The following is a 16,754-nucleotide window of genomic DNA, read 5'->3' as shown; positions in this document are numbered from 1 at the left end:
GGAGGCGTTTTAGTAGAGGCAATTTAATTAGTATCATTAAAGGAATTTTTTTTTCTTTTTTAAATTTATTTAATTAGAGGCTAATCACTTCATGGGAAATAGACGGAAAAACAGAGGAAACAGTGCCAGACTTTATTTTTTGGGCTCCAAAATCACTACAGATGCTGATTGCAGCCATGAAATTAAAAGACGCTTACTCTTTGGAAGGAAAGTTATGACCAACCTTGATAATATATTAAAAATCAGAGGCATTACTTTGCCAACCAAGGTCCGTCTAGTCAAGGATATGGTTTTTCCCGTGGTCATGTATGGATGTGAGACTAGGACTGTGAAGAAAGCTGATCGCCGTAGAATTGATGCTTTTGAACTGTGGTGTTGGAGAAGACTCTTGAGAGCCCCTTGGACTGCAAGGAGGTCCAACCGGTCCATTCTAAGGGAGATAGATCCTGGGTGTTCATTGGAAGGACTGACGCTAAAGCTGAAACTGCAATACTTTGGCCACCTCATGCGACGAGTTGACTCACTGGAAAATACTCTGATGCTGGGAAAGGTTGGGGGAGGGAGGAGAAGGGGACGACCGAGAATGACATGGCTGGATGGCATCACCAACTCTGTGGACACGAGTTTGAGTGAACTCCAGGAGTTGGTGATGAACAGGGAGGCCTGGCGTGCTGTGATTCATGGGGTCGCGGAGGGTCGGACACGACTGAGCGACTGAACTGAACTGAACTTTACATTATTGTATTTGTTTTGCCATCTATTGACATGAATCTGCCCCAGGTGTACGTGTGTTCCCCGTCGTGACCCCCCTCCCACTTCCCTCCCTATCCCATCCCTCTGGTTCATCCCAGTACAACAGCCTGAGCATTGTATCATGCATCGAACCTGGACTGTCGATTCGTTGCACATATGATATGATTCATGTTTCAATGCCATTCTCCCAAATCATCCAACACTCGCCCTCTCCCACAGAGACCAAAAGTCTGTTCTATACATCTGTGTCTCTTTTGCTGTCTCGTATACAGGGTTATCATTATCACCATTCTAAAGTCCACATATATGCCTTAGTATAATGTATTGGTTTTTTTTCTTTCTGACTTACTTAATTCTGTATAATAGTCTCCAGTTTCATCCACCTCATTAGAACTGATTCAAAGGTATTTTTTTGATGCCTGAGTAATACTCCATTGTGTGTATGTACCAAAGCTTTCGTCTGCAGATGCACATCTAGGTTGCTTCCATGTCCTCACTCTTATAAACAGTGCTGCAATGAATATTGTGGTACATGTGTCTCTTTCGAATCTGGTTTCCTCGGTGTGTATGCCCAGGAGTGCGATTCCTGGATCATATGGCTGTTCGATTTCCAGTTTTTTAAGGAATCTCCACACTGTCCTCCATAGTGGCTGTACTACTTTGCATTCCCACCAACAGTGTAAGAGGGTTCCCTTTTCGCCACACCCTCTCCAGCATATATCGCATGTCGACTTTTGAATAGCATCCATTCTGACTGGTGTGAAATGGTATCTCATTTTGCTTTTGATTTGCATTTCTCTGATTATAAGGGATATTGAGCAGTTTTTCATGTGCTTTGTTAGCCATCTGTATGTCGTCTTTGGAGAAATATCTGTTTAGTTCTTTGGCCCATTTTTTGGTTGGGTCATTTATTTTTATGGAATTGAGCTGCAGGAGCTGCTTGTATATTTTGGGATTAATTCCTTGTCAGTTTTTTTCATTTGCTATTATTTTCTCCCATTCTGAAGGCTGTCTTTTCACCTTGCTTATAGTTTCCTTTGCTGTGCAGAATTTCATTTGAATTAGGTCGCATTTGTTTATTTTGCTTTTAGTTCCAATATTCTGGGTGGTGGGTCATGGAGGATCCTGCTGTGATTTATGTCAGAGAGTGTTTTGCCTATGTTCTCCTCCAGGTGTTTTATAGTTTCTGGACTTACATTTAGATCTTTAATCCGTTTTGAGTTTATATTTTTGTATGGTGTTACGGCTGAAACTGCAATACTTTGGTCACCTCATGCGGCGAGTTGACTCACTGGAAAAGACTCTGATGCTGGGAAAGGTTGGGGGCGGGAGGAGAAGGGGACGACGGAGAATGAGATGGCTGGATGGCATCACTGATTCTGTGGACATGAGTTTGAGTGTACTCCTGGAGTTGGTGATAGATAGGGAGGCCTGGCGTATTGTGATTCATGGGGTGGAGGAGAGTCGGACACGACTGAGTGACTGAACTGAACTGAACTGAACTGAATGGTGTTACGAAGTGTTCTAATTTCACTCTTTTACCAGTTTTTCCAACACCACTTGTTAAAGAGACTGGCTTTTTTCCAACTTCTTGCCTCCTTTGTAAAAGATAAAATGTCCATAGGTGCATAGATTTATCTCTGGGTTTTCTACTTTGTTCCATTGATCTATATTTCTGAGTTAATGCCAGTACCATACTGTCTTGATGATTGTGGCTCTGTAGTAGAGCCTGAAGTCTGGCAGGTTGAGTCTTTCAGTTCCATTCTTCTCCAAGATCACTTTGGCTATTTGAGGTTTTTTGAATTTCCATGCAAATTGTGAGATTATTTGTTCTAACACTGTGAAAAATACCCTTGGTAGCTTGGTAGGGATTGCATGTAATGTATGGATTACTTTAGGTATTATACACATTTTCAGAATATTTTTTCTTCTAATCCATGAACACGGTATTTATCTCCATCTATTAGTGTCCTATTTGATTCCTTTCACCAGTGTCTTATAGTTTTCTATATAGAAGCCTTTTGTTTCTTGAGGTAGATATATCTCTAGGTATTTTATTATTTTCATTGCAACAATGAATGGGATAGTTTCCTTATTTTATTTTTCTATTTTTTCATTATTAGTGTATAGGAATGCAAGGCATTACTCTGTGTTGATTTTAGATCCTACAACTTTACTGCATTCATTGATTAGTTTTCTGGTAGAGTCTTTAGAGTTTTCTGTGTAGAGGATCATGTCATTGGCGAACACTGAGAGTTTTATTTCTTTTTCTCCAGGTTGAATTCCTTTAATGTCTTTTTCTGCTCTGACTGCTGTGGCCAAAACTTCCAGAACTATGTTGAACAGTAGTGGTGAGAGTGGGCACCCTTGTGTGTGCTTTAGAAAAAGGAGAAATTTATTGTTTTGGGGTGAAATATCCTATAGATATCTATTAGGTCTAACTGTTCTATTGTATCTTAAAGTTTGTGTTTCCTTGATAATTTTCTGTTTAGAGGATCTATTCATAGGTGTGAGTGGGGTATTAAAGTCTTCTACTATTATTGTGTTGTTGTTAATTTCCCCTTTTATACTTGTTAGTAACTGTCTTACATATTGCAGTGCTCTTATGTTGGGTGCATATATTTATAATTGTATCTTCTTCTTGGATTGATCCTTTGATCATTATGTAGTGTCCTTATTTGTCTCTTTTCACAGCCTTTATTTTAAAGTCTATTTTACCTGATATGAATATTGCTACTCCTGCTTTCTTTTGGTCTCTATTTGGGTGGAATAACTTTTTCCAGCACTTCACTTTCAGCCTGTATGTGTCCCTTATTTTGAGGTGTGTCTCTTGCAGACAACATATATAGGGGTCTTGCTTTTGTATCCATTCAGCCAGTATTTGTCTTTTGGTTGGGGCATTTAACCCAATTGCATTTAAGGTAATTATTGGTAAGTATGATACCGTTGCAATTTTCTTTATTGTTTTGGGTTCAAATTTATACACCCTTTCTATGCTTCCTATCTAGAGAAGATCCTTCAGCATTAATTGGAGAGCTGGTTTGGTGATGCTGAATTCTCTCAGCCTGTGATTGTCTGTAAAGCTTTTGGTTTCTCCTTCATATTTGAATGAGATATGGGTATAGTAATCTTGGCTGTAGAGTTTTTATTTTTTATTTTTTCATCCCTTTCAGTATGTGAGAGTTGGACTGTGAAGAGGGCTGATCGCCGAAGAATCGATGCTTTTGAACTGTGGTGTTGGAGAAGACTCTTGAGAGCCCCTTATACTGGAAGGAGATCCAAGCAGTCCATTCTAAAGGAAATCAATCCTGGATCTTCATTGGAGGGAGTGATGCTAAAGCTGAAACTGCAATACTTTGGCCACCACATGCGACGAGTTGACTCACTGGAAAAGACTCTGATGCTGGCAAAGGTTGGGGGCGGGTGGAGAAGGGGACGACGGAGAATGAGATGGCTGGATGGCATCACCGACTCTGTGGACATGAGGTTGAGTGAACTCCGGGAGTTGGTGATGGACAGGGAGGCCTGGCGTGCTGTGATTCATGGGGTCGCGGAGAGTCGGACACGACTGAGCGACTGATCTGATCTGATCTGATCTGATCAGTATGTCTTGCCATGGCTTCCTGGTCTTAAGAGTTTCTGCTGAAAGATCAACTGTTATCCTTATGGGAATCGCCTTGTGTGTTTTTTGTTGGTATTCCCTTACTCCTTTTAATATTTGTTCTTGTGTTTGATCTTTGTTAATTTGATTAATGTTTGTATTGGAGTATTTCCCCTTGGATTTATCCTGTTAAGGACTCTCTGTGTTTCTTGGACTTGGGTGATAAATTCCTTCCCCATTTTAAGGAAGTTTTCAACTATTATCTCTTCAAATATTCGCTCATGGTTTTTCTTTGTGTCTTCTTCTTCTGGGACTTCTATGATTCGTATGTAGGGGCACTTGACATTGTCCCAGAGGTCTCTGAGATTGTCCTCAATTGTTTTAATTCTTTTTTTTTTCCACTCTGTTTGATTTATTTCTATAATTCTATCTTCTAGCTCGCTTAACAACTGTCTTCTGCCTCCGTTATTCTACTGTTGGTTCCCTCCAGAGTGTTTCTGATCTCATCTATTGCATTATTCATTGTATATTGACTCTTTTTCATTTCCTCTAGATCCTTATTAAACCTTTCTTGCATCTTATCGATCCTTGTCGCCAGGTTGTTTATCTGTAACTGCAGTTTGTTTTCAAGATTTTGAATCATTTTCACTATCAGTATTGGAAATTCTATATCAGATAGATTCCCTATATCTTATTCTTTTGTTTTCTTTTTTCGTGGGCATTTATCCTGTTCCTTTACTTGCTGGGTATTTCCTTGCCTCTTCACCTTGCCTATATTGCTGTGTTTGGGGTGGCCTTTCCATCTTTTGGCAGTCTGTGGAGTTTTCCTTATTGTGTAGTTTAATTGCTGTGTGTGGCTTTGGATGGGTGGTTGTCAAGGTTTCCTGGTTAGGGAAGCTTGTGCCGGTGTTCTGGTGGATGGAGCTGATTTCTTCTTTCTGGAGTGGAATGAAGGGTCCAGTAATGAGTTATGAGATGTCAGTGGATTTGGAGTGGCTTTGGGCAGCCTGTATATTGAAGCTCAGGTCTATTCTCCTGCGTTGCTGGATAATTTTCATGGTATGTCTTTCTCTGGAACTTGTTGGCCCTTGGGTGTTGCCTGGTTTCAGTGTAGGTATGGAGGCATTACTTTACCAACCAAGGTCCGTCTAGTCAAGGCAATGGTTTTTCCCGTGGTCATGTATGGATGTGAGACTAGGACTGTGAAGAAAGCTGATCGCCGAAAAATCGATGCTTTTGAACTGTGGTGTTGGAGAAGACTCTCGAGAGTCCCTTATACTGCAAGGAGATCCAACCAGTCCATTCTAAAGGAGATCAATCTTGGGTGTTCATTGGAAGGACTGATGCTAAAGCTGAAACTGCAATACTTTGGCCACCTCATGCGATGAGTTGACTCACTGGAAAAGACTCTGATGCTGGGAAAGGTTGGGGGCGGGTGGAGAAGGGGATGACCGAGAATGAGATGGCTGGATGGCATCACTGACTCTGTGGACATGAGTTTGATTGAACTCCGGGAGTTGGTGATGGACAGGGAGGCCTGGCGTGCTGTGATTCATGGGGTCGCGGAGAGTCGGACACGACTTAGTGACTGAACTGAACTGAACTGATGGAGGCATTTGATGAGCACCTATCAATTAATATTCCCTGGAACAAGAGTTCTCTGGTGTTCTCAGGATTTGTACTTAAGCCTCTGGCTCTGGTATTCTTGCAGTAGGCTCAAGACTTCTCCATCTGTCTCTTCCAACTCAGTTCCTTCTGTTTAAGCTTCTTCTGTTTGCTGGTCTCTTCAGTGTCTAATTCCCGTCCTGACACAAGGGGGCTGTGGTAGACACTTTTTTAGGCTCACCCATCAGTCGTGCTGTGGGGGGGGAGGTAAGCTGCAGACAAATATCAACGGCATCTGTGGGGAGTGCTTGCCGTGTCTCAGCCACACTGGGTTTGCCCCCACTCTTGGCATGTGTGCTGTCCCAGTCTACACTGCACAGGCTCTAGGTTTCTCTGCTGCAAACCGTCCAAGGCCGGCGCTGGGTTGGATGTACATCTCTGGTCTAAACCGCCCAGGTTCCGGTACTCGGGTACTACACAAAGGCAAAGACTTGGTTGGGCCTGCGTTTTGTGCCCTTCCCCAGTCTGAGCAGCTCAGGTGAGCAGGTGTTTGGCCAGCGGGGTCACTGTGACTTATTGCCTCCCCAGTCCCTGCTGTTCGGTTTTCTGGGTGTACAACCAGCGCACCTTTTCAACGGATATCAACCGGCCAGAACCCAAGAAGTCTTGGTTAGCAACGAAGCCTGCATGCAGCTTGGTATTGGATGCCTCACTAGGACCGCGATTGTCTGCTTCTGTCTCTGGCTGTACTTCCCTGCCTGTTTCAGCGGGGGATGGTGGATGGGCTGACCGCAGCTATCTAGCTCTGTTTAGTCCTTTGTTCTGTGAGTGGGTCTGGTGGTGTCTTATCTTGGGGCTTTTCGCCTTTTTGTGGGCTAGCTATCCCACAGTCTGCTTAGCTATCTTAAGTTAGCACCCTCAGATTGCACTAGGGGCATTCAGGCCCTGTCCTTATTCTAAGGGATGCAGCCCGCCCCTCCCTGCCCAGTCCCTGCTTGCTGGTGGGGTGTGCGGGCGGCTGCACTTCTTCTCTGCTGGGAGTTACCACTGCACACGTAGTCTGTAGGTTTTAATTATTTATTTATTGTTCCTCCCAGTTATGTGGCCCTCTGAGGTTCCAAGAGTTGTCACAGATTCGCCAGTGAGTGTTTCCAAGTGCTTGGAAACTTCTAGCCTCCCTTCTCCGGATGGACCTCCATCCCGCCCTGTTTTACCTCTCTTTTTATCTTTTGTATTATTTCCTACCTCTTTTCGAAGACAATGGCCTGCTTTTCTGGTTGCCTGATGTCCTCTGCCAGCATTCAGAAGTTGTTTTGTTGGATTTACTCAGCGTTCAATTTTTCTTTTGATGAATTTCTGAGGGAGACAGTTGTCACCCCGTCCTATTCCTCCTCCATCTTCCCATCTTCCTATCTGCACCCTCACAGTAATATTTAAAATTCATTCAATCCTAAGATTTATTTCTTTCAGACCCTACAGTTCCCATATTTGTTTACAAAAAATGCATTGCACCATCTGCTATTATACCACCTTAGTTGTTATTTGTTACTACTTTCATTAAGTATTTAATCATAGAGTGATTTGAAGAAGTGACACTAGAGACATTGAGTGTCATTTTTCAGTCAACAAGTTGTCTTCAACTCTTTTGTGACGGCATGGACTGCTGCACAACAGGCCTCTCTATCTTTCAGTATCTCCCAGAGTTTGTGCCAATGCATGTCCATTGTTTTTCTGATACCGTCCAACCATCTTATCCTCCATTACTCCCTTCCTCTCCTGTCATCAAACTTTAAAAGCATCATGAATTTTCCAGTGAATTGACACTTTGCGTCAGCTGGCCAAAACTGAACTTTCAACTTCATCATTAGTCCTTCGAATGAATACTTATGTTTGATTTCATTTAGGATGAATTGGCTAAATCTCCTTGCAGTCCAAGGGCCCCCTAAGAGTCTTTAACTTTTCGGGATTCAAAATCACTGCAGATAGTGATGGCAGCTATGAAATTAAAAGACGCTTTCTCTTTGGAAGGAAAGTTATGACAAACCTAGATAGCATATTAAAAAGCAGGGACATTCCTTTGCCATCAAAGGTCCATCTAGTCAAGGCTATGATTTATTCAGTGGTCATATATGAATGTGAGAGTTGGACTGTAAGGAAAGCTTAGTGCTGAAAAATTGATGCTTTTGAACTGTGGTGATGGAAAAGACTCTTGAGAGACCGTTGGACTGCAAGGAGATCCAACCAGTCCATCCTAAAGGAGATGAGCCCTGGGTATTCACTGGACTATGTCATGGTGAAGTTGAAACTCCAATAGCTTGACACCTGATGTGAAGAGATGACTCATTGGAAAATACCCTAATGTTGGGTAAGATTGAGGGCAGGAGGAGAAGGGGATGACAGAGGATGACATGTTTGGATGGCATTGCCGATCAGTGGACATGAGTTCAGGTGGTCTCTGGGAGTTGGCATAGTCAATGAAGCAGAAATAGGTGTTTTTCTGGAACTCTCTTGCTTTCTCCATGATCCAGCGGATGTTGGCAATTTGACCTCTGGTGCCTCTGGCTTTTCTAAAACCTGCTTGAACATCTGGGAGTTCACGGTTCACATAATGCTGAAGCCTGGCTTGGAGAATTCTGAATATGACATTACTCGCGTGTGAGATGAGTGCATTGTGCGGTAGTTTGAGCATTCTTCGGCATTGCTTTTCTTTGGGATTGGAATGAAGACTGAACTTTTCCAGTCCTGTGGCCACTGCTGAGTTTTCCAAGTTTGCTGGAATACGGAGTGCAGCACTTTCACAGCATCATCTTTCAAGATTTGAAATAGCTCAACTGGAATTCCATCAACTCCACTAGCTTTGTTCGTAGTGATGCTTTCTAAGGCCCATTTGACTTCACATTCGAAGATGTCTGGCTCTAGGTCAGTGATCACGTTATCGTGATTATCTTGGTCGTGAAGATCCTTTTCATACAATTCTTCTGTGTACTCTTGCCATCTCTTCTTAATATCTTCTGCTTCTGTTAGGTCCATACCATTTCTGTCCTTTATCGAGCCCATCTTTGCATGAAATGTTCCCTTGGAATCTCTAATTTTCTTGAAGAGATCTCTTGTTTTTCGTATTCTGTTGTTTTCCTCTATGATTTTGCATTTATCACAGAGGAAGGATTTCTTATCTCTCCTAGCAATTCTTTGGAATTCTGCATTCAAAGGCTTATATCTTTCCTTTTCTCCTTTGCTTTTCACTTCCCTTCTTTTCACACCTATTTGTAATGCCTCCTCAGACAGCCATTTTGCTTTATTGCATGTCTTTTCTTGGGGATGGTCTTGGTCCCTGTCTCCTGTACAATGTCACGAACCTCTGTCCAGACGCCTCGTCGTCAGCTGCAGAGGGCAACTGGCGAACGCTCGTGCCTGGAGACCACCCTCCCGAGTCTCCCTGCTGGTCGCAGGCCCTCTTCACTTGACGTTCAGCCTCCTCCTTAGCAGAAAGGCATCTCTTCCTAGATCCCAAGCCAAACTGTCCCCAGGAGAAGGCCTCCTCAGCCTTGGGCACGCTGTCCCTGGGAGGCGACTGGTCTGGCAGCTGACACACGCCCTCTAGCTCAAAATCCCCCAGGATGGGGGGCCTGCCGATGCCAAGTTCTAGGCCTCGCTCCTTGCCCTCCGGCTCCAGTGATGACACCCCCCGGGAAGGTGAATTCATCAGGCACTCGATCTATCAGACCGAGTCCCTTAAATTTATTTCTCACTTCCGCTGTATAATCATAAGGGATTTGATTTAGGTCATATGTGAATGGTCTAGTGGTTTTCCCTACTTTCTTCAATTTCAGTCTGAATTTGGCAATAAGGAGTTTAGGACATGAGACACAGCCAGATCCCGGTCTTGTTTTTGCTAACTGTATAGAACTTCTCCATCTTTGGCTGCAAAGAATATAATCAATCTGATTTCGGTGTTGACAATCTGGTGATGTCCATGTGTAGCGTCTTCTCTTGTGTTGTCGGAAGAGGATGTTTGCTATGACCAGGGTGTTCTCTTGACAAAACTCTATTAGCCTTTGCCCTGCTTCATTCCGTGCTCCAAGGCCAAATTTGCCTGTTACTCCAGGTTCTTCTTGACTTCCTACTTTTGCATTTCAGTCCCCTGTAATGGAAAGGACATCTTTTTTGGATGTTAGTTCTACAAGGTCTTGTAGGTCTTCATAGAACCGTTCAATTTTGGCTTCTTCAGCGTTACTGGTTGGAGCATAGGCCTGGATTACTGTAATATTGAATGGTTTTCTTGGAAACGAACAGAAATCATTCTGTCATTTTTAAGGTTGCATCCCAGTACTGCATTTCGGACTCTTTTGTTGACCATGATGGCTAGTCCATTTCTTCTAAAGAATTCCTGACCTCTGAAGTAGATATGATGGTCATCTGAGTTAAATTCACCCATTCCAGTCCATTTTAGTTCACTGATTCCTAGAATGTTTATGTTCACTCTTGCCATCTCCTGTTTGACCACTTCCAATTTGCCTTGATTCATGGTCCTAACATTCCAGGTTCCTATGCAATATTGCTCTTTACAGCTCCGGACCTTGCTTCTATCACCGGTAACATCCACAAATGAGTATTGCTTTTGCTTTTTCTCCATCCCTTTATTCCTTCTAGAGTTATTTCTCCACTGATATCCAGTACCATACTGGGCACCTACCGACCTGGTGAATTACTCATTCAGTATCCTATCATTTTTCCCTTTGATACTGTTCATTGGACTCTCAAGGCAAGCATACTGAAGTGATTTGCCATTCCCTTTTCCACTGAACGACATTCGGCTGTGTGGATTACAATAAACTGTGGAAAGTTCTAAGAGACGGGAATACCAGACCACCTTACCTGCCTCTTGAGAAACCTGTATGCAAGTAAAGAAGCAACAGTCAGAATTTTACATGGAACAACAGACCGGTTTCAAATAGGAAAAGGGGTACGTCAAGGCTGCATATTGTCACCTTGCTCATTTAACTTATATGCCGAGTACATCATGAGGAACACTGGGCTGGAAGTAGGACAAGCTGGAATCAAAATTGCTGGGAGAAATATCAATAACCTCAGATATGCAGATGACACTAACCTTATGGCAGAAAGTGAAGAGGAACTAAAAAGCCTCTTGATGAAAATGAAGGAGGAGAGTGAAAAGGTTGGCTTGAGGCTCGAGGTTAAGAAAACAAAGATCATGGCATCTGGTCCCATCACTTCATGGGAAATAGATGGAAAAACAGTGGAAACAGTGTCAGACTTTATTTTTTGGGCTCCAAAATCACTGCAGATGCTGATTGCAGCCATGAATTTTAAAGACGCTTACTCCTTGGAAGGAAACTTATGACCAACCTTGATGGTATATTAAAAAGCAGAGACATTACTTTGCCAACCAAGGTCCGTCTAGTCAAGGCAATGGTTTTACCCGTGGTCATGTATGGATGTGAGAGTTGGACTGTGAAGAAAGCCGATCACCAAAGAATTGGTGCTTTTGAACTGTGGTGTTGAATTAGAGTCTTGCGAGTCCCTTAGACTGCAAGGAGATCCCACCAGTCCATTCTAAAGGAGATCAATCCTGGGTGTTCATTACAAGGACTGATGCTAAAGCTGAAACTGCAATACTTTGGCCACCTCATGCGACGAGTTGACTCACTGGAAAAGACTCTGATGCTGGGAAAGGTTGGGGGCGGGAGGAGAAGGGGGCGACCGAGAATGAGATGGCTGGATGGCATCACCGACTCTGTGGACATGAGTTTGAGTGAACTCCGGGATTTGGTGATGAACAGGGAGGCCTGGTGTGATGTGATTCATGGGGTCACAAGGAGTCAGACCCGACTAAGTGACTGAGCTGAACTGAAGAGTCTTCGGCAGCGGCACAGTTGAAAGCCATCATTTCTCCTTTTCTCAGTTTTCTTTATATTCCAGCTCTCACATCTGCACATGACTACTGGATGAAAAACAGGGGCGTGTGAAGTGGACGCCTTTGTTACCAAGGTGAATGTCTCTGCTAAATACAATGTCTAGATTTGCAATAGAGTTTTCTCCAAGAAGAAATTTTCTTTTACCTGATGACAACTCTTCACCTGATTGGAAGAATATGGTCCGCTGTCATAGGCAATGGCAAAGCACTTCGGTATTTTGCTTTGATTACCCCATGATATCCATGAAAACAGAAAGATAGGACACTGAAAGATTTCGGTAGGTGCCCAATATGCTTCTAGAGGTCAGAGGAGAAATAACTCCAGAAATAATGAAGCAATTGATCCAGAGCAAAATCAGTAACCAGTTGTGAATGGGACTGGTGATGGAAGCAGGGTTTGATGCTATTAAGAACAATACTGCATAGAAACGTGGAATTTTAGGTCCATGAATCAAGGCAAATTGGAAGTGTCAAACAGGAGATGACAAGAGTGAACATTGACATTCTAGGAATCGGTGAACTAAGATGGAATGGGAGAATCTGTTACTGTGGGCAGGAATCCCTTTGAAGAAATGGAGTAGCCATCATAGTCAACAAAAGAGTCCAAAATGCAATACTTGGGTGCAGTCTCAAAAATGACAGAATGATCTCTGTTCTTTTCCAAGGCAAAGGATTTACTGTCATAATAATCCAAATCTCTGCTCTTATCAGTAACACTGAAGACGCTGAAGTTGAAAATTCTATGAAGACCTATAAGACCTTCTAAAACTAACACTCAAAAACGATGTCCTCTTCATTATAGGGGACTGGAAAGTAGAAGTAGGAATTCAAGAAACACATGGAGTACCAGGCAAATTGGCCTTGGAATACAGAATGAAACAGGGCAACGGCTAATTGAGTTCTGCCAGGAGAACGCACGGGTCAAGTAAACACCCTCTTCCAACAACACAAGAGAAGACTCTACACGTGGACATCACCAGATGGTCGACACTGAAATCAGATTGATAATGTTCTTGGCAGCCAAAATAGAGAAGCTCTATACATTTAGCAAAAAGAAGACAGGAAGATGACTGTGGTTCAGATCCTGAACTCCATACTGCCAAATTCAGACAGAAGTTGAAGAAAATGGAGAAAACCATTATATCATTCAGGTATGACCTAAATCTAATCCCTTATGACTATACACTGGAAGTGCAAAATACATTTAAGGGACTAGATTTGATTGACAGAGTGCCTGATGAGCTATGGATGGAGGTACCGGACATTGTACAGGAGACAGGGATCATGACCATCCCCAGGGAAAGAAAGGCAAAAAATGAATGGCTATCTGAGGAGGCCTTACAAATAGCTTTGAAAACAAGGGAGACAAAAAGCAAAAGAGAAAAGGAAAGATATATACATTTGAATGCAGATTTCTAAAGAAAAGCAAGGAGAGAAAAAAAAGCCTTCCTCAGGGATCAGTGCAAAAAAAGAAGGGATACAAGAGAATGCGAAAGACGAGAGATCACTTCAAGAACATTGGAGATCCCACGAGAACATTTCATGCAAAGACGGACTTAAAAAAGCACAGGGAAAAAAAAAAAAAAAAGCACAGAAACGGTAGGGTTCTAACTGAAACAGAAAATATAAAGAAGAGGTGGTAAGAATACACAGAAGAACTGTAGAAAAAAGATCTTCACGACCCAGATAATCATGATGGTGTGATCACTCACCTAGAGCCAGACTTCTTGGAATGTGAAGTCAAGTGGGCCTTAGGAAGCATCACTACGAACGAAGCTAGTGTAGGTGTTTGGATGTCAGTTGAGCTTTTTCAAATCCTGAAAGATGATGCTTTAAAAGTGCTGCACTCAATAGGCCAGCTAATTTGGAAAATTCAGCAGTGGCCATAGGAGTGGAAAAGAGCAATATTAATTTCAATCCCAAAGAAAGGCAATGCCATAGAATGTGCAAACTACCGCACAATTGCACTCATCTCAAATGCTAGTAAAATAATGCTCTATATTCTCGAAGCTAAGCTTCAGCAATACGTGAACTGTGAACTTCCAGATGTTCAAGCTGGTTTTAAAAATGGCAGAGGAACCGGAGATCAAATTGCCAACATCCAGAAGAGAGCTCCAGAAAAGCATCTCTGTCTTCTTTACTGACTATGCCAAAGCCTTTGACTGGGTGGATCAGTACAAATGGCGGAAAATTTGAAAGAGATGGGAATACCGGACCACCTGACCTGCCTCTTGAGAAACCTATATGCAGATCATGAAACAACAGTTAGAACTGGTCATGGAACAACAGACTGTTTCAAAGTAGGAAAAGGAGTAAGTCAAGGCTGTATGTTATCACCTTGCTTATTTAACTTATATGCAGAGTACATCATGAGAAGTGCTGTGCTGGAGGGAGCACAATCTGGAATCAAGGTTTCTGGGAGAAATATCAACAACGTCAGATATGCCAACGACACCGCCCTTTCGGCAAAAAGTGAAAAATAACTAAAGAACCTCTTGATGACAGTGAAAGAGGACAGTGAAAAAGTTCGCTTAAAGCTCAACATTCAGAAAACTAAGATCATGGAATCTGGTCCCATCGCTCTATGACAAATAGGTGGGGAAACAGTGAAAACCGTCGCTGACTATTTCTTAGGCTCCAATGGTGATTGCAGCCATAAAATTAAAAGACACTTATTACTTCAAAGGAAAGTTATGACCAGCCTAGTCAGCATATTAAAAAGCAGAAGCATTACTTTGCCAACAAAGGTCCGTCTGGTAAAGACTATGGTTTCTCCAGTGGGCATGTATGGATGTGAGAGTTGGACTTTAAAGAAATCTGAGCGCTGAAGAATTGATGCTTTTGAACTGTAGGGGAGGCGAAGACTCTTGGGAGTCCCTTGGACTGCAGGGAGCTCCAACCAGTCCATCCTAATGGAGATCAGTCCTGGGTGTTCATTGGAGTGATTGATGTTGAAGATGAAATTGCAATACTTTGGCCACCTGATGTGATTAAGTGACTCTCTGGGGAATTTCCTGTTGCTACGAAATATTGAGGGAAGGAAGAGAAAGGGATGACAGAGGATGAGATGATTGGATAGCATCACCAACTCAATGGACATGAGTTTGTGTAAACCCAAGGAGTTGGTAATGGACAAGGAGGCCTGGAGTGCTGCGGTTAATGGGTCGCAAAGAGTCGGATATGACTGAGCGACTGAAGTGAACAATACATAGAATTTAAATAAGAAGCCTTGTCATAATCCTTTCTCTAATTGGAAGCAGTCTGTTGTTTTCCATCCAGTCCTAACTGGTGCTTCTTGGTCTGCATACAGATATTTTAGGAGGTGGGTCAGGTGATCTGGTGTTCCTATCACTTTAAGAATTTTCCAGCATTTGTTGTGATCCACACAGTCAAAACCTTTGTTATAAACAACGAAGTAGAAGAATATGTTTATTTGTTTGTTTGTTCCTGGAGCTCTCTTGCCATTTTCATGATCCCACCGATTTCGGATATTAGATTTGTGGCTTCTCTTACGGAGAACTTAAGCACTGGACATAGTGATTTATACCTGGAGCCCTGAGGGAAAACCAGTGCCACTTGCTCGTGGTCATGGTTCCCGCCAACACCAAGGTGACACAAGATCTTCAGTTTCTATGAAGTTCTGGGAAATGAGTTCTTTAAAATCAAACAAGCAAATAGGCAAGCAAACAAAGGTGAAACCCTTGAAATCTGTCTGGGTCATATACAGAGATTTCTGTCCCACTTCTCTGAGCTCTACTCCATCTATTTACCTATTTCTCCATCTTTAGCTGTTAAAAGGACATAAAGAAGGGAACTTTTGTTGGTATATGTTTAACAAAAATTGAGCTTCACTAAATTCTAAGGTAGGTCAGGTTTCGAGGTTTACCTTTTCCTTTAATTTGTATCAGCCTTGCTGTGATCATGAGCGTCCACAATATTTTAACCATTTCTCATTCCCAATTGCATCTTTGGAAATTCGGAAAGATTCACTCGAGCAAAGAGCCTGTATAATTTATTTTGTCTCGAAAGAGATGCAAGAAAATTCATGGGTAATATTTTCATTCATTCCATACATCTAACGGTGGAGTAGGAAATGGCCACAGGAAGCAACTATCTTGCCTGGTAAATCCCATGAGCAGAGGAGCCTGGTGTTCTCCATTTCATTTGGTTGCAAAGAGTTGGACAAGACTGAACATATAAACAAACATGTATCTTAGTGTGAGATGCAATTGTGTTTATTTACTATCTCGTAGGACTTTGTGTCGCTCACACTGACGGGCTTAACATTTTTCTAAATTATCTCTGTGACTGTATTAAAGTTCACTGCCTGTCTTTTACCTTCAAAGAAAGAAGAAAGATGACCAAGAAGGAAACAAACACATATCCTATGAGGAGAGTCTTATGCTTCTTCTTTACCATCCAAGAATTGAAACTTCTTTCCTAGTACACGAAATAAAAACACTCTTTTGACTTTAGAGAATCTGGTCCACTGGGATCTTTCATTTCCTATTTTGGAATGATAAACTCTACTTTAAGTTTTACTTATCTGGACTAGTAAGGATCACAATGGAAAGATATGGAACTGAGAGGAAATGATAATCTTGATACCAACATATACCTCTTCCTTTCTAGGAGCAGGCTGCTTTATGCATTTAACAGGTCTGTCGTAGAGCGAAAAAACCCAAGAACTTTCACCCCACATATATGTGGCTTTGTGTCTGTCTTTCCCATGCTGTCTCATCATTTTTTATGTCACATGTGAAAGGACTTATTAATTCCATCGTATTACCCACTTCTTTCCATAGCAAGAGTGAGCACATTCTTTATATTCTTTCCCACAAGTTACAGGACCTTTACCAA

This window comes from Moschus berezovskii, chromosome Y, assembly GCF_049115385.1.
Source record: "Moschus berezovskii isolate FMDL1 chromosome Y, NW_MosBer_1.0, whole genome shotgun sequence".
In the NCBI taxonomy this organism is placed as follows: domain Eukaryota; kingdom Metazoa; phylum Chordata; class Mammalia; order Artiodactyla; family Moschidae; genus Moschus; species Moschus berezovskii.
Note: the sequence above shows the minus strand (reverse complement) of the source record.